The sequence below is a fragment of the Mixophyes fleayi genome, chromosome 1 (assembly GCF_038048845.1).
Source record: "Mixophyes fleayi isolate aMixFle1 chromosome 1, aMixFle1.hap1, whole genome shotgun sequence".
NCBI lineage: Eukaryota > Metazoa > Chordata > Amphibia > Anura > Limnodynastidae > Mixophyes > Mixophyes fleayi.
In genome coordinates, this window is record NC_134402.1 from 413,709,208 (window position 1) to 413,733,610 (window position 24,403).

At 39.7% G+C, this 24,403-nt stretch overlaps 1 protein-coding gene across 2 annotated transcripts in view; it reads left to right on the forward strand.

Moving 5' to 3' along the window:
• Positions 1–20: 20 nt before the first annotated feature.
• Positions 21–24,403, forward strand: part of ADAMTS6 (ADAM metallopeptidase with thrombospondin type 1 motif 6) — a 232,850-nt gene continuing 208,467 nt past the window's right edge. For both annotated transcript variants that reach the window (XM_075182881.1, XM_075182890.1), the window contains exon 1: positions 21–444. The gene's annotated coding sequence lies outside the window, so the exon portion shown is untranslated. The remainder of the gene's footprint in view (positions 445–24,403) is intronic.

Sequence of the window (24,403 nt, forward strand, 5' to 3'; positions counted from 1 at the left end):
TCCCCCCTCCCACTTGCTGAGCTGCCAAAAAACTGCTGTGAACTAAGTTGGCCGAGGGCCGATATGTGCTATGTATGACTGGCCGCTCCAGCTCCACTCTCTGCTTCTGCACAGGGCTCTCTGCACTCTCTACACAGCCACATGCACTTGCACTGAAAGCTGCTCATAGGCAAGGCTAAAGCAGCAGGAAAACACACACACATACACCCACAAAACGAATATAAGACAGATATAATGCCATCACTGTGATCCTTTATTATTTTTTTATTATTATTTTTTTTATTATTGCAACATTAAGTCCCATAGGATGGTGGCACCAGGACAGGGCTGGTGGATGCTGCTGGAGGATATGTCTGGTGTCTGCACAGGGAAAGCACAGTGAATGGGGCAGGAATCTGCAGTGTCTGCTTATTGCCTGAGAGCACTAATAAGAACATGAAAACGGTAAGAGAATTCCTCATATAACATCATACACCTCTGCCCCAACAGCGCATTTTTATTTGCTTTATGTCCTCTCTGATGAATATGCATGACTTTTGCTGGCAGACTTTTTCATTGACTTAGCAGACTCTCCTGCCTATATGCCATGAGATGATTTTAACGTGATTGGTGGATTTAACCAATAATTTGGGGACATGTCATGTGACAATGCTATTTTATGCCCGTTTTGCTTATTATCATCTGATGTTTTTTTGCACTTTGTGTTTATAGATTATTTTACCACAGCTTTTCAGTATGGCAGTCGTTGCTACTGCTGGATTTGTTGCTAATTTTTGCATTTGAGGTCAGCAGTGTAGTCTTAAAATGAAATGCTGAATAATGTTAAAGCACCAGAAGCAAATGTCAGTGAGCTAGCAATCTAATTGCTTTTCAGCAGTACTTCAGATGTGGAAATAATGCCAACATTTATGCTGCATGTTAAAAAAAAAAAAAAAAAAGAAAAAAGCCTGCTTAAGAAGTCAGTCAGACAAGTGCATAGTTTGTGTCTGGACTCAGAGGGGCAGCATTAATGTGTTAGCTCAGTCTGATGCTCTAGGATATGTTAAGCTCTTAATAGACTAATCAAAGAGATGTTAGCGTGTGGTTTTGATTTTTTTCCTGGCCACTTGGGATCTATGAGACTCTTAACACCACAGAGTCAGATATATGTGTGTGTATTTGTGCTGTAAAAGTACAGTCATCATGGGGAGCGCAGGTTTTGGCTGTTGAGGGCTGAATTGGAGAACGTATATAGAGGGGTTATGTGAGGTTGAACCCCACACTCACCCCCTCTCTTCTCCTGTGTTGAATTTAGCTAAACATGCTATATGGGTGCCAGCGTTCTACAGGACCAACAAACCAAGCCAGCCCTGCTGTGACTGTAAAGAATAATTTATAGGGTTATTAGCAGTTTTTAGTTCTCTGTTTTGCAGCTGTAGGTTTAAACAGCAATTTATAGGTGCCATTCTGCCAGTGCATTGACGTAACCTAGTTGCTTGCAGTGGTTGTGTGTAAACTGCCCTGGTCCATTTGTCTAACAGCTGATTAAAGCTGTCTTTGACAACTATTTGGCTATCCGACTGTTGTGAAACTATGGTCCCAGGCTTACTGAGAACGTTGGCAGTCGTAGTTCGATACCTGGAGATGCGTTAATTGCCTTGGTCTAAATGGAGAATTACATACCTGTATGTAATGTTTTTTTTTCCCTATATTTGGCTTTATTAATTCTTCCAGTCTTGCACTGTAGAGGGTGAGGGAGCATAGAGAAGGATTGTTATTATCTGAACTGCCGGTGTGTAAGGCAGTTTGGGATGGTGCCAGCTGTCTGGGTCACACGAGTTTTATCCAAATAGATTTAGCACTGCTGATGGATGGTAAAGCGAAGATCAGCTGGAGCTAGGCTAGACTCCTACCTTCCCCTGGATGTGGTTGCAATTTTCTCCACTTTATGAAAATAAGGTAGTTCAAGTAGAATTAAGAAGGAAATGGTCTTTTAGTGATATTGTTACATCATATATAGCAAAATTATAAGAACTGTCTGCTCCTAAAAAGTGTCGCTACATAATATCACTGAAGACCAGTCTTCTCTTGGCTACTCACAACTCAAGTTTTTAATCGTGTTTGTATTAATCTTATGTTGTTGGACAAATTCACTTAATTGATACTGTCACAATCACAATGACATCTCAAAATGGCAGTTACACATTTTTATTTGGAATATTACAATTTTCTAAACAAGTAGTTTACCTAAAGGTTAATAATTGGACACAAGGAAATACAGTAGTCGCACAGAAGTAGAATTTGCTGGGTTTTTTTCTTCTTCCTGTAATTATTGCTTTGATGCTTTTGTAATGTCATCATAGATGATTGTGAGCAGTCAGCATCTAATAATGAATATGGGGACTCAGAGAAGGTTGGGTTGGGGCATAATATGAAGACATCATCGCCTACTATTCTTTTTTTTTTTTTAGTGACCAACGATATAACATCAGTCCGTTTATAATCAGTTGATCAATCTGTTATAATTTATTAGAGTACTTGTACTTTGATTTGCACGACTCCTAGAAGAGATTGGAATAGTCATATAATTTAGCCAGTTATGCTTTGTCATGCTGACTCAGCCTATTAACTGAATATTTCATTTGCATCCATTTATGTTGACCTACTTTGTTGGTCCTCTTACCTGTCTCACTGGTCTTCATTAGTGCTATTTTTGTGCTGCTCTTGTTATCATTGAGGTGCGAAATCGAATTCGAACTCGTACACATGACCGTTCTTTTTTGCTTTTGTTATTTGCTTCTTATACATTTGAAACACATCATGGCATGCATGTCTGAATAGTACCTAGATAAGTAGTGGGTAGAACCCAACAGCATTTTTACATGTGTTCTAAATGGTTTGCGCTGCGTTGCGTTATTTTTGGAAAGGAGCAAATCTTATGCTCTGCCTTTCAACGAACATTTATCTTTCCATATAAAACACCATTCAAACACACTTTGGCCTCGTGCATTTAATGTGCGTTTACAGTGTGATCAAACAATTATATGCATCCCAAAAGCGTAGGAGACATTGGTTTCGAGCTACAATAAGTGCATGGAAATGCTGACTAACCGCATTGCTGATGTGTTATAAACACGTCATAAAGCCATGTGTTTGAGGGTGTCTTAGCGCATTTGTTCCAGCGTGCTTGGTTGAGACTCGCATTGATGGCCATGTTTACATTGGCGTTGGTAGTTCAATTAATGATGAACCTCTTCAACTGAGGCCAGAAAAACTGCATTGTAAAACAGTTGTGCCTACAGTGCTAGCTGCCTGCCCCTGAGGAGTTTGCAGAGTTGACACATCAGCTGCAAGCATTGAAAGTTGTATTGTAACCTGTAGGAGACAGACATGCTGTGTTAGTATGAGAAAGGGACAGCACCAGTGAAACAGCATTTGGGCTTCAGGGCTGTGCAGCCATAAAGGTACTGTGGATGTACTAATTTAACAATACCAGCAACAGGGTGGTAGATACCTGAATACGGTCTACACACGTGTGGTTAAATTCCAAAAAGGTTGCTTTCCATTTGATAATATTTACAAATGCTGTACGCATGTCCCTTCATTAATGCGTTGTGTAGCTAGTCGCTAAGTCTTTGTAACTAGGTAGTCAATATGCTATTAGTTGCCATAGTATTTTGTAATCGCAAAATTCAGCTTTTAAAGGTGCTTGTTCTTTGGAGATCTCTTATGCTACTGAGGCTGCCAACACTATGTCATTGTTAAAGTCTCATACAATTGTAGATTTCTCAAAGCTCCCATTAGATCAGCATGTAACCTCACAGTGTATGAGGTCTATCACTTCTATGGTGTGCGAGGAAAAATCTGCGATGTTGCTTATCTCAGAGTGCCTTGGTGACCATTCCGGAGGCAACTCAGCGACGCATTGTTAGTAATTGAATTGGCCCCCAACGCTCAACCTTTTTAATTTAGGGAAACTAAGAGCCTGATTTAGAGTTTATAAAGATGTGCTGTCGGATCTGTTGCATCTGGCATTCCCAGGTTTGTATTCTTAGTGGCACGCATCCTCAGTTACATGCACCCTTAAACGTAATGGATAGATGCATCTGGAGAAAGATGCAACAATCATCATCATTAACTATACAACTTGCACAGGAATTCCAGAAATTTCCCCAATATAGATAAACCAAAAACAGTACTTTTCCCACGGCGCGCACTGGATGCATAAAGCAAAAAATGCTGAATGTATGTGACAATTTCAATTTAATCTAGATATCACAACAAAATGTATCCCCAATGGAATCCAGCAAACGTCTTTAATATAGATATCTCAGTATAGTAATAACATGCAATAATAGGAATATCAATATATAATAATAGATAAGGTCTCAAATTTCCAGTGATAAGTCTCTCGTCATAAAAATGTTCTTATTAGAAAATCAGCCGTATTTTAAATGATGAATTTGCGTATCAATCCAGACTAGTTCATGGAATCTTTCATCAGTGGAGTGTGGAAATCTTGATAATATTTACAATTTACACCTTGTCTCACATATTTCAGGATCTCTGTAACTCAAATTAAGACTCATCTCAAAGAGACATGCTTAACTTGCTTTTGAACACCCACACTGTACTGTACTTGCATGTTAATGCCCCTGATCCACCGCTCCTTGTGCAAGGGGCTGCAACTGTGCATCTCTAAATACAGATGTGTGTATGTTCAGTGCGTTGATTTTGCACCAACACACACACACACACACACACACACGCACACACACAGACAACATTTTGAGGTGCAATCCATGGCCATTGTTAAAAGCATTCTGCCCTTGTCACAAGCAGGGACAGAAGAACACTGGTGGTTCATGTCAATACCAATGTGTGCCACAAATTATTGTAACTGTTGGTGAAAATGTATACTGATTTTCATTGTAATGTTTCTGAAACCAAACAATTTGAAGATGGGTACATTGCTGCCATGAGGCAGTAAGCCTGACCACCAGCATTGTTTAGATACCATGTGGCATTAAAACATTGCTCTACTCATGTCATGGGACCAATGAATGGCACAAAAAACAAACCATTACACTGCCACCACCAGCCTGCACTGCTGAGATCAAGCAGGATGGATCTATGGACTTGTGCTGTTTTTGCCATGTCTTGGTCTTCCCACCAGCATCAAACAACAGAAACCGGTATTCATCAAGCCAGGCAATGTATTTCCAATCCCTCAGTGTCCAGTGTTTGTATTCCTTAGTCATTGCGATTACACCTTCTTGTTTTTATTGCTGTTAGGAGTGAAATTCAGTAGAGTGTTTGACGGCTGTATCCCCCATCTGTAAGAAAGTACAATGAGTTGTACGTACTGATATGCCTCTTTCAACACCACTTTTGTGCTCAGATTTTAGTTGACCCACCGTACTGTCTGTACAACTTGTGTCAGCTGATGTCAACAGTGTACCAACCACTGGGCCACCGCTAACCGGATGTTGTGGCACTGTAGTGTGGGAGAACAGTTCTGATCTTCTTGTTACAGTTATGCTGGTTTGTTTTGAGCCCACAACAATGACAGAGAGGCAAGCACACCAAACCATAATACCTGTTCTATACAGCTTGCACATAGGATGCTGTCACTGCTTAGACCGTTAATTACATGTAAAGGTCATGTGTACCTAATAAATATCTAAATCAAATGTGTACATTTGATGATCTCAATTGAAATGGCAGTAATTACATATTCCCTACTGTAAATTTTAAGTATAGTTTAAGTCTGGAATCATTATAAAAGTACTGAGTCTGTGGCTTCTTCTTTTTTATTTTTACTGTGTTTGCAGATTTCCTCTAATTTATAATCTATATGGATTTATGAGGTTAAGATGAACAGTGGTCACTCTGCTGTACTCTGCTGTACTGCTGTACTCTCTGTGCAGCAATAGGATTTTTGCATTTTTTGTTGTTGTAGAAACCTACTCTTTAAAATGCACCTGTTGCCTACATCATTTTGTGGGCTGGGAATTATTTATGAGAATATAATACATGAATTCACATTAAACCAGTGACATCACGGAAGCAGCTGAGCCCTAATAACAGATAGAGATTAAACAAATAGCTATTTTACTATGAAATAGCGACATTCACAGAATTGACTAGAGAGGGTGGGGCTTAATGGCTGGGTTACGCCTACTCTACTCCTGTCACATGACCTGTCCTCTTGGATGTCCCGGAGGACAGGTCAAAAAACTAGGCAAGTATGACTGAATGTAGTCCAGTGTTTCCACAAACCCAGTCCTCAGGGACCCCTAACATAGCATGTTTTCCGTATCTCCTTGCTGGAGCACAGGTGTATTCATTACTGACTGACACAGTTTGAAAGATCCACAGGTGGTATAATTATTTCACTTGTGACCTGGAAAACCTGCACTGTTAGGGGGCTCTGAGGACTGGGTTTGGGAAACACTGATTTAGCCTTTCATTGAACACATTGATCCATCTTTCACCTGTAGGACAACCTGCTGTATTAGAACATGGACATAATTGCGTACATACCTCCAGTGTAAGGAACACGCTGTACAAGAATAGCGTGCACATGCAAACACCAGGGGAACAAAATTGCTCTCCAAATTGCAAATTGGTGCCAGTCTTAAGTTTATCAGATGATATCTGCACAATACATAAATGATAAACTTCTCACAGTCCAGATATCTTGGAATCATTACAGGAGCAGTTTATTCTATAGGTGTTAGGGAATTTGTCTGCAAGCTGAATCTTAACAGAATGGGGATAATACAACTCAGGAAATCCCAGTGACGACATAATACCTCACAATCTAAAGACACGTTTATCTACAGCAGAATGCAAAATTTAGCATTTTAGAATGGATTTTGAGTGAAAATCCTGATCTTGACTCATTGGAAATCTGTGACATGACCTGAAGCAAGGAGTTCATGCTAGACAGCCCAAAAATATGAGTAAGTTACCGCAGCTCAGAAACAAGTAATGGGCAAAATACCTTCAAGACTATGTGTAAGACTGATGAGCAGGAAATATTTGGCTGATGTCATTACTGGTAAAGGAGGTACCAACAATTACGAAATAGAAGACTTCGCATAACAAAGACAGTGACTGTTGCATCAATGCATTAAGTATCACACTGTGTGTATTTTTGTTTAATTATACAGAATTACTTAGATCAGATCACATTGTTGACGAATTTAACATTGCACTGCGGTTTTGGAGATGCATACTGTTGTGGGTTGTCCAGTCAACTTGCTAGCTGACATGCTTACCTATATTTGAAAAAACTCCCCGGGGAGATATGGGGCAGGTGGGCATGTTGAGGGTGGGGCCTGACGGGTCACGTCATTTGGCCCCGGCCCCGAACCAGTAATCACTGTTTTCGACCAATTACAGCAGGGGGCGGGGCCACGACGACACGCAACACTTTACTATTGTGGCCATTAGAATCCGGGAGGTTTGCCTGCTCTCCCAGAAATTCTGGCGTCTCCCGGACATTCCGGGAGAGTAGGCAACTATGTGACAACGCCAATCGGCTTCTAGCTGACAGCTGAGGAATTAATTTAGCTTGTTCTTCTAATATAATGCATTAATACAGATAACACTAAAGGGTTCACAAGCATTCTCTCACTGCCGTAGACTGATCGTATTGGTGCTTATTTATAATATGCTAATATATTCATAAGAACGTGGCCTATCAATTCACTAGGAACTTTGTGGTGCATGCTTTGGTGCTGTCTAGTTCCCAGTGGATTGATGGGCTCCATATTGGTTTAACCCACAGTATATCTGCCTCCACTGTGTGTAGGTGACAGGTCCACCTAAATAAAGCCTCATGCCAGAGCTATGGATGTGATTTATGAGGTGGGCTTAGAAGGACAGCATTTGGGTCAGACATGTAAAATTTTCTCATAAAGATGTCAGAGTTTATTTTATTGAAATGTTCAACAATATAATTTAAAGACATTTTACTTAAGCTGGGGCTGAATAGTACGTGTAATTTTTAGCATATGTTTGTGACAGTGAATGTGCCTTTAAATAAATTATATAGCCGGCATAATGAAAAACAATCATAACTGGGTTTTATGTTTCCGCCAGAAATCTGCAAGTTCATATTGGGTTTCTCATCATTAATTTAATATTATATATGGATCAGTGCAGATTCTGTCTACCAGCCTTGGCACCTAGCCAGTGGCCTTTTTTGTTGCACTGCAGGACTCTCTTATCCTCTTTGCTCCTCTAGCTTTCTGTGTGGGTGACGTTATCCTTTCTACCACATGGGCTTAGCAGCTTTTTTATTTCTCCCTTTTGTGCTCTCATTCTGAGCTCGGATCCCTGTGCATCATTGCTTTGTAACACTCTGGAGCCATCATTTCATGAATTAAGAAAGGCGCAGGAGTGGCTTGGGTGAGAGAATCAGGAGGACACAATTGATTTAGTAATGGTGTTTTGATATATTGCTGTGCCCACAAAATGAGCAAATAGATGGATTAAAATGAAAGGGCTTTTTACACTTTTACAACTAACTTTCTATTTTAAAAGCCACCTTTTCCCAGGGACCCCTCCCATTTACTCCAGTCTGTAGGTTTCCAGTACTTATGATGGGTCAGGGTCTCTGCTTGTCAGCTGTTATGGGTGCTGGAGGAGGCAGAGATCAGATGCACACAGCTGACTCATAAGCTGACTATCATTTCATGTTTTGGACGTCTTCTGGTGCATTGAGCGCTATACCTCAGCTAACCAGTAGAGGTCCTGACACATTGTCAGTATCAGGACCATGCTTAATGGAGCTGAAAGTGCCTCAGATCAAAGTATTTTTATGGAGAAGTGAGTTGATTACAACAAAAAGCTGAAGGGGAATATAATTTTTTAAAGGATGAATAAGCCCATCAATGGGTATAAAGCCTATGTATTATTAAATATTACTTTAATGACTGATGTGTTTATAATAGGTCTATCCAAAATGATATCTATCCCATGACAATTATCATTTTTAGAAAGCTGTTTAGGAAGGAAGACAAGGGACTAGATTTACTAAGCTGCGGGTTTGAAAAAGGTGGGGATGTTGCCTATAGCAACCAATCAGATTCTAGCTGTCATTTATTTAGTACCTTCTACAAAATGACAACTAGAATCTGATTGGTTGCTATAGACAACATCCCCACTTTTTCAAACCCGCAGCTTAGTAAATCTAGCCCAAGGAGTATTTATCATGCATTACTGTGGAACGGGGTTTGAAGTATGGGACAGTGCAGAAGAAGTATAATTTATGATATGATTTGCTGTTTGAGAATCTTTGACCTGTGTCCTCATTTTTTTGGCAATTGACTAAGAGCTGCGGGCTGTGTATTTTGTTATGTGCAGGTGCTTGATAACACATGTCAGGGTAAGACTGAGAAGTACCTTTTACCTTTATACCATTAAATATTCCACTTTTGGGTTTACTGGTCCTTTTAAGTTAGCTCAGCAGAAGTCATGTTTTCATTGTTCTCAGTCAGCTACTGATCAGATGTTGACGTATTATTTCTGTGATTAGGGGCAAAACCTATGGCCAGATCTGTCATTCAGCTTCTTTTCAAGTTGGCCACATATACGAGTGGCCAATTTGGATGAGATCCAGTCATCAGGTGTTCTGGACAAATGACCGCTTCACTTCTGGCTCACACTGGAGTGTATTAAAAGAACTTGTAGTTCAGTCCATTCTCTTACTGCTTTTAACAGGACACCCAATAAGCAACCAAATAATTTTATTTGGATCATTAGTGGGCATTGCGATCACTTTGGGGACACACATGCAGCGATACTGGGTGAGTTGGTCACTGTTGCCAGCAATGTCTCTATATGTGTCTGTCCAGCTTAACATGTATAAATCATCTGTTTTAATTTTGCAAAAAGTTTTTTTTTTTTTGCTGATTTAAAAAAACAACAAGAAAACAGCAGCTTTTTATTTTGTACGATTTGTAAATCTCTGTTAGTTGTGTAAAACTAGGATATTTCAAAGTAATGTGGTACTAGTAATGTAATGCTAGTATTCTGACCTTTTTATGATAAGTTGGCCACTAGTTGGCGCTGTTCTACTGGGGTTGATTAGACTTAACTGGCTTACCATCTATGTTAGTAAATGCAAATATTCTGCATATAATAAAGTTCACTACTAATTAAACATGATGTTTTACTAACCACTAATAGGAAATTAAATGGAAAGTAAAAATATTGTTATGATTAGTATATATTTACCTTTTAAAATATGCATTTTGTTGCCCGATCTTGTTTTCTCCTGTTCTTTTCCAGAACAGTGTTCTTCTCTTAAATATCCATTCTACTTGAGTGCTTCCCCAGACTTCCTTTTGGCAGTAGTTTAAGAAGGGGGAGCTTGGTCAAGAATCTGTTTCCAATATTTACTATGCAAGAGAGAAGAGAAAAAATGTGTGTTTAGTTCAGATTTTCTTCTTTTTTTTTTTTTTTTTTTTAATCAAAACAGAAGCATTTGCGGCAGACGTATGTCTAGAGAATGAGAGCAGGACTGGATATATACGTAGAATGAAAAAACAAAATATTTAAATCAACAAAGAATGGTTTACAGTATCTGTACACTGGGACATATTAAGCCATATTTACCTTGGAGGCAGAATGCTAAATGCATACAGATGTGGACAGGAACCTTTATGAGAACAGGTGGTGTCTTTCTTGCATTCTTTTGCAAAGGTAATCCTTTTTTGGGAGACTCAAACATGACCCTCGTTCACCCTTGGTGTATTCCACTTGGTTGTCAACAGAGATAAATACCTGGAGAGAATGTCTTGGCAGTAAATCATTGGTGATCATTAACCCGTTCTCACTTTCAGTGTGAGACCTTAACATTGCTTGTCTTTTAAATTCTCATTTGTCATGGGTGAACATTCAAGATGGAACTAATCTTATTAAACCCCTTGTGGGTCTGCGAGTACTAACTTCTATTGGTGGTGCTTTTAATATGCAGTAACCAGTTAGCTCCTGTAGCCAGTGGCAAACTCTGCTTTTGACCAAAAAAAATGTTTTACTAATAATTTGAAGTAGTCAGATGTTTAGTGTATACTTTTGCATCAAATTTCTATCAAATCTTATAAAAGGGTAAAAAACAGTCCCCATATGTGTTTTGCATTTTATTTGAGAGTAGGTGGCTTAGTGCACAGATGTCCCTGAATCTTAAGCCGTTCACTTTACAAACAGAAGAAAATTCTACTAGCACCCCTGACCAATTAAATTTCACGGTTCTCTGTCTCTCTCGGTAGACCACTAATTACTTTAGTTAGGCACATCACTGAAAATGCAATCTGACACTGCTTTTTTTCCCCTCATCTACTTTCCCTTCACATAGATAAAAAGACCAGCATTAGACCGGTGCTGAGAAGCTTTGGCAATATTTCTTCTACAGATTGTAGTATAAAAGAACATTCTAACATGGATTCGGGCTGGTTTCTGGCATTCCCAATGGGGGAAGCAAAACTTAAAATAAGTTTTGGTTCATTTAATTACAGGACGCACTAGGTGTTTCCTTCCTAGAGTTATCGATAGAGTTCTACTCATTCTGTAAGCTGTTTTGTAGCATTCGTAGCAGTGGCAAGCTATAGATTTCACAGGCAGAGTGGGCCCAGGATCAAAATTTGTCAGGGGACTCGCAGACTACTTCAGTCGTCCTTCAATGGCACCACCAGGTTTTGCTGTGCTCTAAGAAAATCCTGAAACTTTTGGTGGCTAAAGTAAAACCTTCTGGTGACGTACCTGTTTCAGTGGCGCACGCAGGGGGGGTTTCTGAGTCTCTAGAAACCCCCCCTGCGCTAACTAAGTGGCCACTGTCCTATACAGAGCCGTGGCGCTGTCAAAGAAGCGTCCGCGGCGGTGCTGTATTGTATACTCTCTCTCTCAGGGTTTTTTTTTTTTTTGGGTCGGCGGGGAGAAACCCCCCCCGACAATCCTCCGTGCGCCCCTGTGTTTACCACTCACTTAGTCTATCCCAGTTTAAAAGTCCAAAATGCAAGCCCCTTTACGCTGTCCCGTGTTGTTGCCTTGTAAGGCTGGGGTACACACTCTACAGGTTTTTCAGCCGATTATCCAGCTAATCACACAATAAATTACCGCTCGGCCCGATATTGCATTAGTGTGTACGCTGCAACGATAATCGTGCCAAAGCTCATCGTCCCGTTTGTCGTTCCAGTTCTGCAGTGTATATGCTCTCATGACAGGCAGTGTCCATAGATCTCTATGGAGTTTACAGAGTCAAGATCTTTTCAATCAATGGTTATGATGGATGATGAGCACAGAGCTGAAGGAAAATCTTTAATACATGTATAGCGTGTACACATGAATCGGAATGCTACTTAGGACTTTTCTTTTTGTCCAGTCGTTTGTAAAATCTGTAACTCTATCGCATCGGGAGAAAATTTCTGTAGTGTGTACCCAGCCTAAGTGGCAAATGGTCTTTGGGGGGAGTTTTCAAATACCTGCAATCTGAATAATCCCGTCTGAGCACAAGAACAATATGGAAACTGTTCAGCTCATGTCTGATCAAGGTTCATCCTATCATATTGAAATCTAATTAGTGTTTACATACATAAGGGCACACTAATACGAATTTTAAAACTTTCCAATGTGATTTATCTAATAGACTTCTAAAAATGCATTTACATATACCAATTTTATAGACAGGATTTCTGTATATTCTGTTACAATGCCTGCAATGAACCACAGTTAAACAGACCATTTGAAGCACCACTATTGTTTCCTTACCATAAAAACCTTTACTATATATGTGTTATCAAAATTAACATCTCCTCCCACCTCTATCTGCACCACTCTCCTTTCTTACTTCCTTTTTGGACATTTGTTTCAAGGGGTTGCAGGATGGGAGTGAATAGAGAGGAGGGAGCAAAAGGACCAACTCGTGGCCCTCTGCTGTGTGTAAGCAGACTCACTGGGCCTGAGTCATTAAGGAGAGAGCAAGGCAAAAGGAGTAAATTTGATCCTGGACAAACCATGTTACAAGGCAAGGGGTGCAAATTAGTTCATTATTTTGCATACAAGTTAAATGCTGTTTGTTTTTTCATGTAGCACACAAATACTTGATAGCTTTATTTTTACACTGAAATTTAAAGTTGATCTAGGACATGTCCTACCCCAACTATAAATCTGTCCCCATATTTTAAATTTATCTCCTCCCACTCCAATGCAACATGGTTGTGCCCAGGTGCAAAGTTATTCATTTTTTTTATGCTTAACTTTTCATAATGACTAAAGCCCACTGACTTCAACAAAAAATGTCCAAATACTGAACATTTACTTCTGTGCAAACATGTATAGAGTTTAGAGTTTTTTACTGTTTTGTTGCTTTGATGCTGTTACAGAACTTTATATATCCTTTAGTTAACCGTTTAACTGTCAAAAGACCATAAGTTCTTCCATTTATTCCCAGAATGTGAACCAGTTTCACCCTGGGTCCAGTAACTATATGTGCTGCCACACTTTCAGAAGGTCATCCTCTCACTTTTACAGTGTGAGCAGAGCTTGCTCTTATTGATAAAAGTGCAATGAGCGATCACTCGGCTGCAGGAGAGAAGCTAATAAGTGAAGTATCTCTTACGTTTGGGGCTACCTGTAGGCGGTAGTGCATGGATATGAGAGATACAGGGAAAGGGTTAATGTCATATAACTATCTCTGTGCCATCAAAATAATGACTTAACTCTAAACACATCTCCAAAACTGCACTTCACTGTACATTTGCTATTGCCCTGCATGTACAAGCGGTGGTAGTCATTTCTGCGGCACTGACAATGCCGACAGAAATGACAGCGACAAAACAATAACGATTATTGGAAAAACCGACAATATAAAAAAAGCGACTTATCATTTAACAGGCATGCAGGATTTCAGGCTGGTTTCATTAACTACGAAAGCGCGACTTCTCCAAATGTGTACACTCAGAAATGACGTCACTGCTCATGGACCCAGTGTAAACGGCAATTTTAAAGCTTTCAATGTGTTTAACAGGCATATTGGGGCAGTGTTATACCAAAAGTCAAGAACCCTTCTTAACCTGAAATCCTTTCAGAAGCAGACCGCTATGTTCATAAATATGTTCATATTCCTCCATAATATGTTAATAAATTTAATCTGGTCCCATAAAATAAATCTTGTTGACCTGAACAGGAAGAACTTTTACATAAAAAAACCCATAAAAAAATTAACAAAAAATGTTTTTACAAGTTAAAAACTTTAGAAACCAGTTAAATACAACATTCACATGTTTTAATTGGAGAATTAGTTGCATGCACATATCCCTGCATGAGTCAGATTCAAATAAAAGTAGAAAGGTTCAGCAAGCACTGTATAATAGAATACTGAATAAAGGGTGGCACATGGCTTTATGATCTATTTTTTGTGATGTTCTTAATTTTGCTATTTATTTCAAAACGGCATTAAACCAAGAGGCAGCCAGACAGTTATACAGTTGTGGTCAAAATATTGACACCCTTGCACCTTTGGTCAAATATATCAGGCTTTCCTCTAAACATAAGAAATTAACAATAGTATTTGGTGTCTAAAATTCTTTCTCTGGGAATATTACAGAACCTTTGTTTTCTATTCTGAATGGAATACAGTATATCCTTTTAATAAAATAAAAAAATAGCAATGACCAAATTATTGACACCATATACTTTGGCATAGTTGGTAGTCCAGCCCTTGATCAAAATAACTGCATTCAACAGCTTCCTACAGCCACGGATGACTTCCTGCACCTCTTTACTGGCAGTTTAATCCACTCTACTGACCACTCGTCTTGTGCAAACTGCTAAATTTCTCCTTGACTTTAAGGTTTCTACTCCCTACCTATGTTTTCAGAGGTCTCCACATGTGTTATTTGATGATTTAGATCTGGGGTTAAATGATTAAACTGTGGATTGTGCAAGTCGCAATATTCGGCAACTTTGCAGGGGAAATTTAAAACACCAATGTCTTTAATCTTGCAAAATCAGTTTAATACATATACCCCCTGGACTCTTTGTTGGCCACTTCAGAACAGTCCAGCATCTTGTGTTGAACCATACCTTGGTGTTTTTTGGAATGTGTTTGGAGTCACTGTCCTGCTGGAAAACCTATGATCTTCGATGGAGTCCCAGCTTTCTGATACTTGGTTGAACATTGCACTCCAAAATGGCCTGGTAATCTCCAGATTTCATGATCCCATGCAGACAGTCAAGGCACCCGGTGCTAGATGTAGCACAGCAACCCCAAAACATCAGTGAACCTCCTTCATGTGTGTAGGGAAGGTTCATTCTCTTTCAAGCTTAGGGATTATGTGTTGTACCAAAAAAATCTAATTTAAAAACAATATGCATTTGAGATCAGTAGAGGCGGCATCAGTACATTTTCATGCGCTGTGACTCCCGTGCATATTTTCAAAAGACATTTCCCTGGTGTAAAGTGGATGTAAATCTGCTATTAGGTATCCTTCACATTTTCAACACTCAGCATTGATCAAGTGGCTTTGAAAGACTGCCTACATATTACAGGGAGAGACAGAAGTACAGAATGCTTTCAAGGGGAAGACTTCAGTGTCTCTTACATCTATTTCACTCATCATCTCGTATCTCTGGAGCACTTTCCTGCTGATTTGTCAGGCAACTTTCATAACTTCTCTCAAAGAACAGTTGAACGTTTTTCTGCTCTAAGACCTTAAACTGGCAGTGACCCTTCAATTAATGTGTTTCCTTAATGCACTTTTGGGTGGTTAATTCTTTATTTCAGTTTAATGCCTGTGAAAATGTAAGCTAAATGGGGTATAATGTGTAGCAGGCTTTTGTAGTTATAATGGGGTGCCTAGTGCATTTGTAACAGTTTTCAGGTCCATAATGTTCAATTGTCCGCACTATTTAACTGTGCATGTGCCGGAACGTGCATTTCTTTTTAATATTCTGAGCAGGACGTCTTTCAATGTAAAGAATGATGTTCTGTTTATAGCATAAAGAGCATCAGAAGCGCTCATTTACATGTGTGCTTCTTATTTGCTTCTAATGTGCTTTCCATGCAGTGAACTAGACTCCAGGGGGTAAATTTATCAAGCTGCGTGTTTTAAAAAGTGGAGATTTTGTCTATAGCATCCAATCAGATTCTAGGGCCTGATTCATTAAGGATCTTAAATTGAGAAACTTCTTATTTCAGTCTCCTGGACAAAATAAGCTATCAAGTATTTGTGTGCTACATGAAAAAACAGTCAGTATTTAACTTATGTGCAAAACAGAATACTAATTTGCACCCCTTGCATTGTAACATGTTTTTGTCCAGGTGACTGAAATAAGAAGTTTCTCAAGTTAAGATCCTTAATGAATCAGGCCCCTAGTTATCATTTTTTTTAATACATTCTACAAAATAACAGCTAGAATCTGATTGGTTGCTATAGGCAACATCTCCACATTTTTTCAAACCCGCCGCTTGATAAATTTACTTCACAGGACTCTAAGCTGAAGGTGCACAGTGGTATAATGGACCAACACTTCTATTTCCCCACTATTGTTGCTGCTTTGTGCTATCAGTTTGTGCTGTTTTTTGCTGACAGCACTCAGTTTCTTGACCTACATTCAATCTGATCGACTGTCAGGGTGCATCAGGAATTGAGTCTGTATTGTATACAAGCCATCAGGAAAGAGGTTTTGTATACTAGCTCCTTGGTATTTTCCCATATTGTACTGAATGGGTCTAACCATCATGAATGGTTCTGTATAGCCCACTAGTCGCCAAGAAGTCTGCTTTGTACAATTCATTAGCCACCTCGTGGGCTCATGGGGTGTAATGTGACATGAGGTTCATAGATGAAACATTGGTTGTTACTACAGCATTTACTGTCATTCTTACATTAAACATACATTCTTATCTGTAGGGTGTCAAGTGCTGCTGCTTAAATTTAAAATAGCAGCTACGTGAAGATCTTTTACTGTATTAACTACTCCTCCGAATATTAATGCTGATTCTTCTTCTTGACTTTGGGTTGTTCATTAACATGATCTGAAAATAAATTATGCTTCTGATCTCATTGACCCTTCTCAAGATAAACTGCATGTAAATCAACCTGGATTTACAGATTACCAGAGATTGTTCTTAAAATATTTATTCTACTGGTCACAAATCCCATCCCAACCACCATTCTAATAACCCATCGTCCATGCTATCCAATTAATTGTGCTCACACTTGGGCACAGGCTAATATGTCTTGACCACAATTCTTAAAATGTCTTGGGCCCTGTACAGTAATGTTATTTAGAGTTATTTACCTCTTCCCCTACGTGCACAGTCAGCCAGAAAGATGTGAAGCGGAGAACCCCGGGTACACTGACTGACTGATGTAGGAATTGGAAGGAAATTATTTTCTTGTTGCTGAAATTTCTTTCCTGGGTTCCACAATTTACACTTTCTGAGGTTTAGTAATATACTCAGATTATGTGTTATAGTTTGCAAACTCTACTTTTTAAACTATCAATAACCTTGTAAATTGTGAAATCATACCTCCTGGGACCGGTTTAGTAGGGCACTGATACAATCAACAGTCAGGGGACACGAAGCCCACCCCACCCATTCCGGAGAAAAATATTATTTAAATTTTTTTCAATGAGCTCTTGTTTTAAAGTAGAGCATGGAGTAAGTCAACATGAGTCATGTACTTATTGTGTCCAGGCGTGTATGTACCTATACTGCCAAGTTATAGAACCGGGTTCCCTATGTAACGTTACAAATAACTGTTAACTCTATTAGCAAATGACAATTTATCTAAAGGTCACACAGATGAAGACAGACCTGAGATCCCCATATACTCATGAGTTAAGTAACACGTTAATGAGGAACCAAAAACCGTAATCTAGAAGAACACTGTAGATCTTATAATGAATGGTGATCCTAAAGTATAAGCAGGTAGAGCTTTGAAGTGACTTTTTGACTCTTCATTGCAATCCCGCAAAAGGTTGCACAAATTATTTTTTTCTAAGGCCATTGGCATATCCTATGTATAGTAAATTGTCTCATTGAGTCTGCTTCGCAGGTCATTAATAGATGATCGTTTAGAAATGCATGTATCTGTTTTAAATTGTATTTCATCATTTTGCGCTCCTGGTCCCATCATCTTGTTCTACCGCCTCATTATTCTTTAAGTACATCAAATAAGGTTCACTATACCTCCACTTGTCTTCCTCGTCCTCCACATGTTCCACACACTCCATCTTGCAATGAGCCAATATTTAACCAGATTTTGCTCCAAACTTGCACACAATCTTTCCCAACCATATAGCTTCTACCTGGACTTTTATCCTTACATTCATACATATATGGGCAGCATGGTGGCTCAGTGGTTAGCACTTCTGCCTCACAGCACTGGAGTCTTGAGTTCAATTCCCCGACCATGGCCTTATCTGTGTGGAGTTTGTATGTTCTCCCCGTGTTTGTGTGGGTTTCCTCCGGGTGCACTGGTTTCCTCCCACACTCCAAAAAACATACTAGTAGATTAATTGGCTGCTATCAAAATTGACCCTAGTCCTCTCTCTCTCTCTCTCTCTCTCTCTCTCTCTCTCTCTCTCTCTCTCTCTCTCTCTCTCTCTCTCTCTCTCTCTCTCTCTCTCCTCTCTCTCTCTCTCTCTCTCTCTCTCTCTCTCTCTCTGTCTGTCTGTCTGTGTGTGCTAGGGAATTTAGACTGTAAGCCCCAATGGGGCAGGGACTGATGTGAATGAGTTCTCTGTACAGCGCTGCGGAATCAGTGGCGCTATATAAATAAATGGTGATGATGATGATATGTCCATTTATACGCTGTCATCTTCACCAAAATCCATACCCTTTTCGTTCCTTATAGTCTGTCAATAGAAGCCTTTATTTTATCAATATTACACCAGAAACTACCCACTCTTACCATATTCCAGGAGGACTTTCTTAAAAAACTTCTAAAAATGTATTTAATTTTGATGCTGAGTTCGCAGTACTGCCAAATTCACAAATCTTTAGCAATTATAGATGCTGTTAACAGTGGCCTTTTGAACAGCGGAGAAACGCTTCTTATATTTATAGAAGGAAGTCTAGATATATTTTGCTGTCATTTTCTGTTTGTATCTCTCAATCAATTATAATTTTTTTTTTTTTTTTAGCAATGTTCTCTTATTTTTCCAATTAGGTTTACCCTGTACCGTAATGCTTCCCAAATATTTTAATCAATGATCATTTTGCCAATGGAAAAGGTTGTTAAATGTATTAAAAATACAAAAATGTAAATTATACGTGAGACATTGGTTTCTACATATCTTAAAAAAGTGGTTATCCTGTAATGCATTTGCAATGCCAATTTAGTGTTGTGATTTCTACTGATTCTCTGACACTCTGGTGTAGTAATGTCAATATATAGCATTTATAACTTGCATACCCTTGGTAGACAAATAATGTATGTGTAGATAATAAAGATTCTTATATATTACTTCAGAACAAGCAAATGCCGGCACCTTTGTGTATATTATATATATATATATATATATCTCCCAGATGAACGCCAGAATCCTAAAAGCTCACTGAATTAATTATTTGGGAAAGTCACAGACACAAACGGATAAAATGTCCTATGGTTAGGCACTGACAGACTAATGGGTGTTTCCAAAAATGACTCCTTGTCCCTGCATTTTTCCACCTTAGAAAGATATAAAACAATATCATATTCTCATATTCCAAGGGGTATATTTACTAAACTGCGGGTTTGAAAAAGTGGGGATGTTGCCTATAACAACCAATCGGATTCTAGCTTTCATTTATTTAGTACTTTCTACAAAATGACAGCTGGGATCTGATTGGGTGCCATAGGCAACATCCCCACTTTTTCAAACCCGCAGCTTAGTAAATCTAGCCCCAAATCTCTTCAGCGATCACCAAAACCTGTGAAAGAAAGGGTTTAAACATTGAGCTCCGCTGACTAGAAAAGAAAATCTTTGTCCACAGCGCATTATGTTTTATTCCTCAAAGCAACATATGAAAGGACCGTGTTTGATACCGTCAAAAGGTAAACGTGCTGGACAAGTGCACTCTAGTCTCTATCAAAGATGGTTGTCTTCGGCACTTACCTATGATTATGTCTGTGATGGGCTGATGGTATGTTCTTGGTGAAAGCAGCACAAGCTGCACTGCAGATTAGGTGCCTGATTCATTAAGGATCTTCACTTAGGAAACTTCTTATTTCAGTCTCCTGGACAAAACCATGTTACAATGCAAGGGGTGCAAATTAGGTTTCGGTTTTGCACATAAGTTAAATACTGACTCTTTTTTCATGCAGCACACAAATATCAACTTTAAATTTCAGTGTTCAAATAAGCTATCAAGTATTTGTGTGCTACATGAAAAAACAGTCAGTATTTAACTTATGTGCAAAACAGAATACTAATTTGCACCCCTTGCATTGTAACATGGTTTTGTCCAGGAGACTGAAATAAGAAGTTTCCTAAGTTAAGATCCTTAATGAATCAGGCCCTAGGTTCTTTGAAAACTATGAGGGAAGTGCCAACAGTGCTGAATGTTCGCTGGATGGGCCATACATGCAGCAGGTTCTGTTTTCTAGCGTGTCTGTAACTTCCAATGAACGGGGATGTGCCTAACCATTTTTCTGCCTGAGGCGGCATATGATTGGTGCCCCTCTCACCCCATTCACAAATCAACCTGTCATGAGCTGCGGCGGCTCCGGGCACCGCCCCGACTCTGTGCCTTCATATCCCGGCCGTCATCATGACGACCGGGACCTCACTTCCGGGTTGTCCCGGCCGTTGCCAAGGCAACGGTCGGGACGCTTTCTGTGTGCTGCGCTGCGCTCCGGCATTCAGGACAGCCGGGCGCATGCGCAAATAATAAAGACGCCAGCTGGCTAATGAACCTCCTGGGGCTGCCTTCCTCCCATTGGCCAGTGCTAGTATTTAAGGCAGGGAGGGGCAATCCTCCCCTGCCGGTTATAGTTCCTGCTTGTGCACACTAGCCTGCTGTGTTCCTCTGCTCTCTAACTGCTTTTGGATGCTGACTACTGTTGCCGACCTTTGCCTTGTTTACTGACCACGTTTGATTGCCTGTGCCCTTTTGACCTTCTTGCCTGGACTCCTACGCTGCTGATTTGCCTGTGACCCATGACCCCTGTTCGTGTACTGGATATTCTGTCTGCTGCCAGCCTCGACCCTTGCCTGGACCTCACTCTGCTATTGCTCCTATCCTCTATCGCTGGGTTCTCCCCAGTCCGCGCACAATTCACGACCCTCAGCTGTATGACGCCAAGTCTGTCCCCACCACTAGGGGCTTTCAGCGAAAACCAGACTGACTGTGGGGGTTCCTAACACAACCTAAACCTTTCTAAAACACAAATATTGTAACTTGTAGATCATTATTACATCACATACATGATAGAAACCAACAATTTAGACTTCTGCTGTAAGAAAGACACTCTACATGCCTTAGTAATCTCTACGACCTAAGCCAGTTGCCTCACTACAGGCAAGTCCTTGGCTGTAATACATACAATTTGTCTGTGTTTTCAAATTCCGTTACCAGTGTTTTAATTAAAACATTCAAATTAACACATGTGCGCATACATATTACCCCTATACATTAGACTGCTTTCTCATAATTGGTTTCACATGTATGTGGTGTTTTGAAAGTGTTCTGTTCCTCTCATTGTGCTTTGCAAGTCATGCTATTGTTGTTTGGCCTGAATATAGAGTCATGTAATACAGCAATGCTGGATGCGTTTTTGAAAAGATAAAAATTAAAGAAAAACCTTAAAGGTATAATATTCCAGATATGTCATAAAACTTGACCAGAATGTCTGGAGAAGTTCAACTTATTGTAATAAACTGCTGGGTTATACATAAGGGAACAGTTTCTCCGGCGTAATGAAAGCATTGATTAGGTCACTTAAAACTTGCCTCAACAGGAGGACACTAAAACCGTCATTTGCCTCCTCCGTAGCCGAGTTCCAGCACAAAGATTCCTGCACTAGGCAGTATATCAGTCCAAGCACATTACACTCTCTCATGTGCAGATCATAGATACCATGTCAATCATATCAAAGGCTTAGGATTACCTTTTAGAATTATATTTCTTCGTTTAATCAGAAGGAACCTAGCCCTGTTTTTTTAGGAATGGCCACATACATTAGAGAAGAAAGCAGTCTGCTAAGGGAATAAGTTAATTGGAATCTGGAGTCATTTCAAAATGTAGATGAAACTTGCACACGCTGGCACGTAAACAAGCTACTGTCGTTGACTGCATTTATAAAATCGTCCGGCTGATTTAAAAGGGTCTGATGTCAGCCAGCCAATGGGGGGAAAGAGGAGACCAGGTCAGCTGTGAAACTCCTGAGCCCCATTCAGTATCTTGATCTACAAAGGCTCTAGCCTAGCAGAATGAGTGTGAAATGATTACTATTGCTTTTTGGGATCTTGCCTAGTGTACAGACTGAACAATACAGTTATGCTATTCCCAGCTTTGCTTGTGATACAATAGATTCATGCTGGTGTGTAAGGCAAGCTGCTAAACCCCTTAGCTGTAGTCACAGACACCACATTGTAAACGTACTTCACAGTATCCAGTGTGGGTGTGGAACAAAAGAAAACACTCCGTTTTCCTGGACAATGCATCTGTATAGTTGTCAGTAACTTATAATGAAGCACAGGATGCAATATTTTGAAATATTTAGCATGATAACCATTGAGGATACTTCCTAACTTAATAATACACATTGAGAACCAAAGTGACCATAGGGATTATCTTCCATGTGGCAGCCATATACAAAGTGTGATATTTTCTTACATGCCCACTTATTTTGGCCAACCTCTTTCCGCTATGGTTACCAGTATACATTGCATTAAATCTGAATGCACCCATGTATGAGCAGTGCAAGCAGAAATCTGACATGAAGCCCTTGCTTTAAATCGTTAGGCCAGGGTTTCCCAAACCCAGTCCTCAGGACCCCCAACAGTGCAGGTTTTCCGGATCACATGTGACATAATTAGGACCACCTGTGGATCTGTTACAATGTGTCAGTCAGTAATGAATACACCTGTGCTCCAGCAAAGAGATATGGAAAACCTGCGCTTTTGGGGAGCCCTGAGGACTGGGTTTGGGAAATCCTGCGTTAGGCGATACATCCCTCATTTTACAGCCACAGGCTTAAATTAAGTTGAATCAATATGAAAAGGTATCCTGTACTTTTTACATATATATTATTTATATAGTTAATTTTTATTTACAATGACATTTAAAATATGGCATTTGTTGCCTTTCCTCCATAAGTGGCTTACTATGAGTTTTCGCTGAATCCTTCAATAATATACTTGGTATCCACAGGCATATATGTGATGCTTGTGGCCTGCTTGGATCCACTCCTCAACTCTGATCCATAAGACAATATAGCCTGCCTAACTACAGCACCCATTTATAAAGGGAAAACCTCTCCTGTTGCAGCCCATTTGTAAAGTTTTACCTGCGTGCTTGTGATTGTCAATAAATACACTAAAAAAAGATTAGGTAGACCTTTTTTAAACTTCTCCATTCAGAAGTGACCGCTCCTGCACAGTGCCATTTACATGACAGCCATTTGAGTCAATTCTTTATTCACCAAGTAATCGGAGCATAAGGACCAAACAGAATCCCATCCACAGACAGACTGTTTCACCCTCTTTGTGACTGTCAGTGTAGGGGTAGTGGAGTTCTGCATAGCAGTTAAATTATGTTACTATGTATTACTATATAGATAATCTTACTGAGAAAGGTTTTAAAGAGGTTGACAGCCGTCCAATCAGTACACTTGGGGGAATAAGAGATGAAATTCACAAAAGCGATGGCAATACCATTGTTAATATATAGCAAAGCCAGAGAATTAGCCAATGTAGTGGAACCCAGGGGTGAGTATCTAATGCATCAGGGCAATTATCATCATCAACATTTATTTATATAGCACCAGCAAATTCCGTAGCGCTTTACAATTGGGAACAAACATTAATAAAACAATACTGGGTAATACATACAGACAGAGAGGTAAGAGGGTCCTGCTTACAATCTATGGGAAAATGGGAGTTTGATACACAACGGCACGTGCTACATCATATTGCACATTGGACCAGCTAGAATGCAAAGGTAAAAGTATTGAGTGGGCTGTGTGATCAGTCACACAGCAATGTTGGTCAGAGGGTTGTTGTCTTGCGTTAGCTGCGTAGAGGGTGGTCATAGGGTAACCTAGGTAGGGAGATTAAGATGCTGGTTGAGGAATATCATAAGCTTGTCTGAAGAGGTGGGTTTTCAGAGAACGCTTGAAGGTTTGAAGACTAGAGGAAAGTCTTGCTGTGCGAGGGAGAGAATTCCACAAAGTGGGTGCAGCCCGAAAAAAGT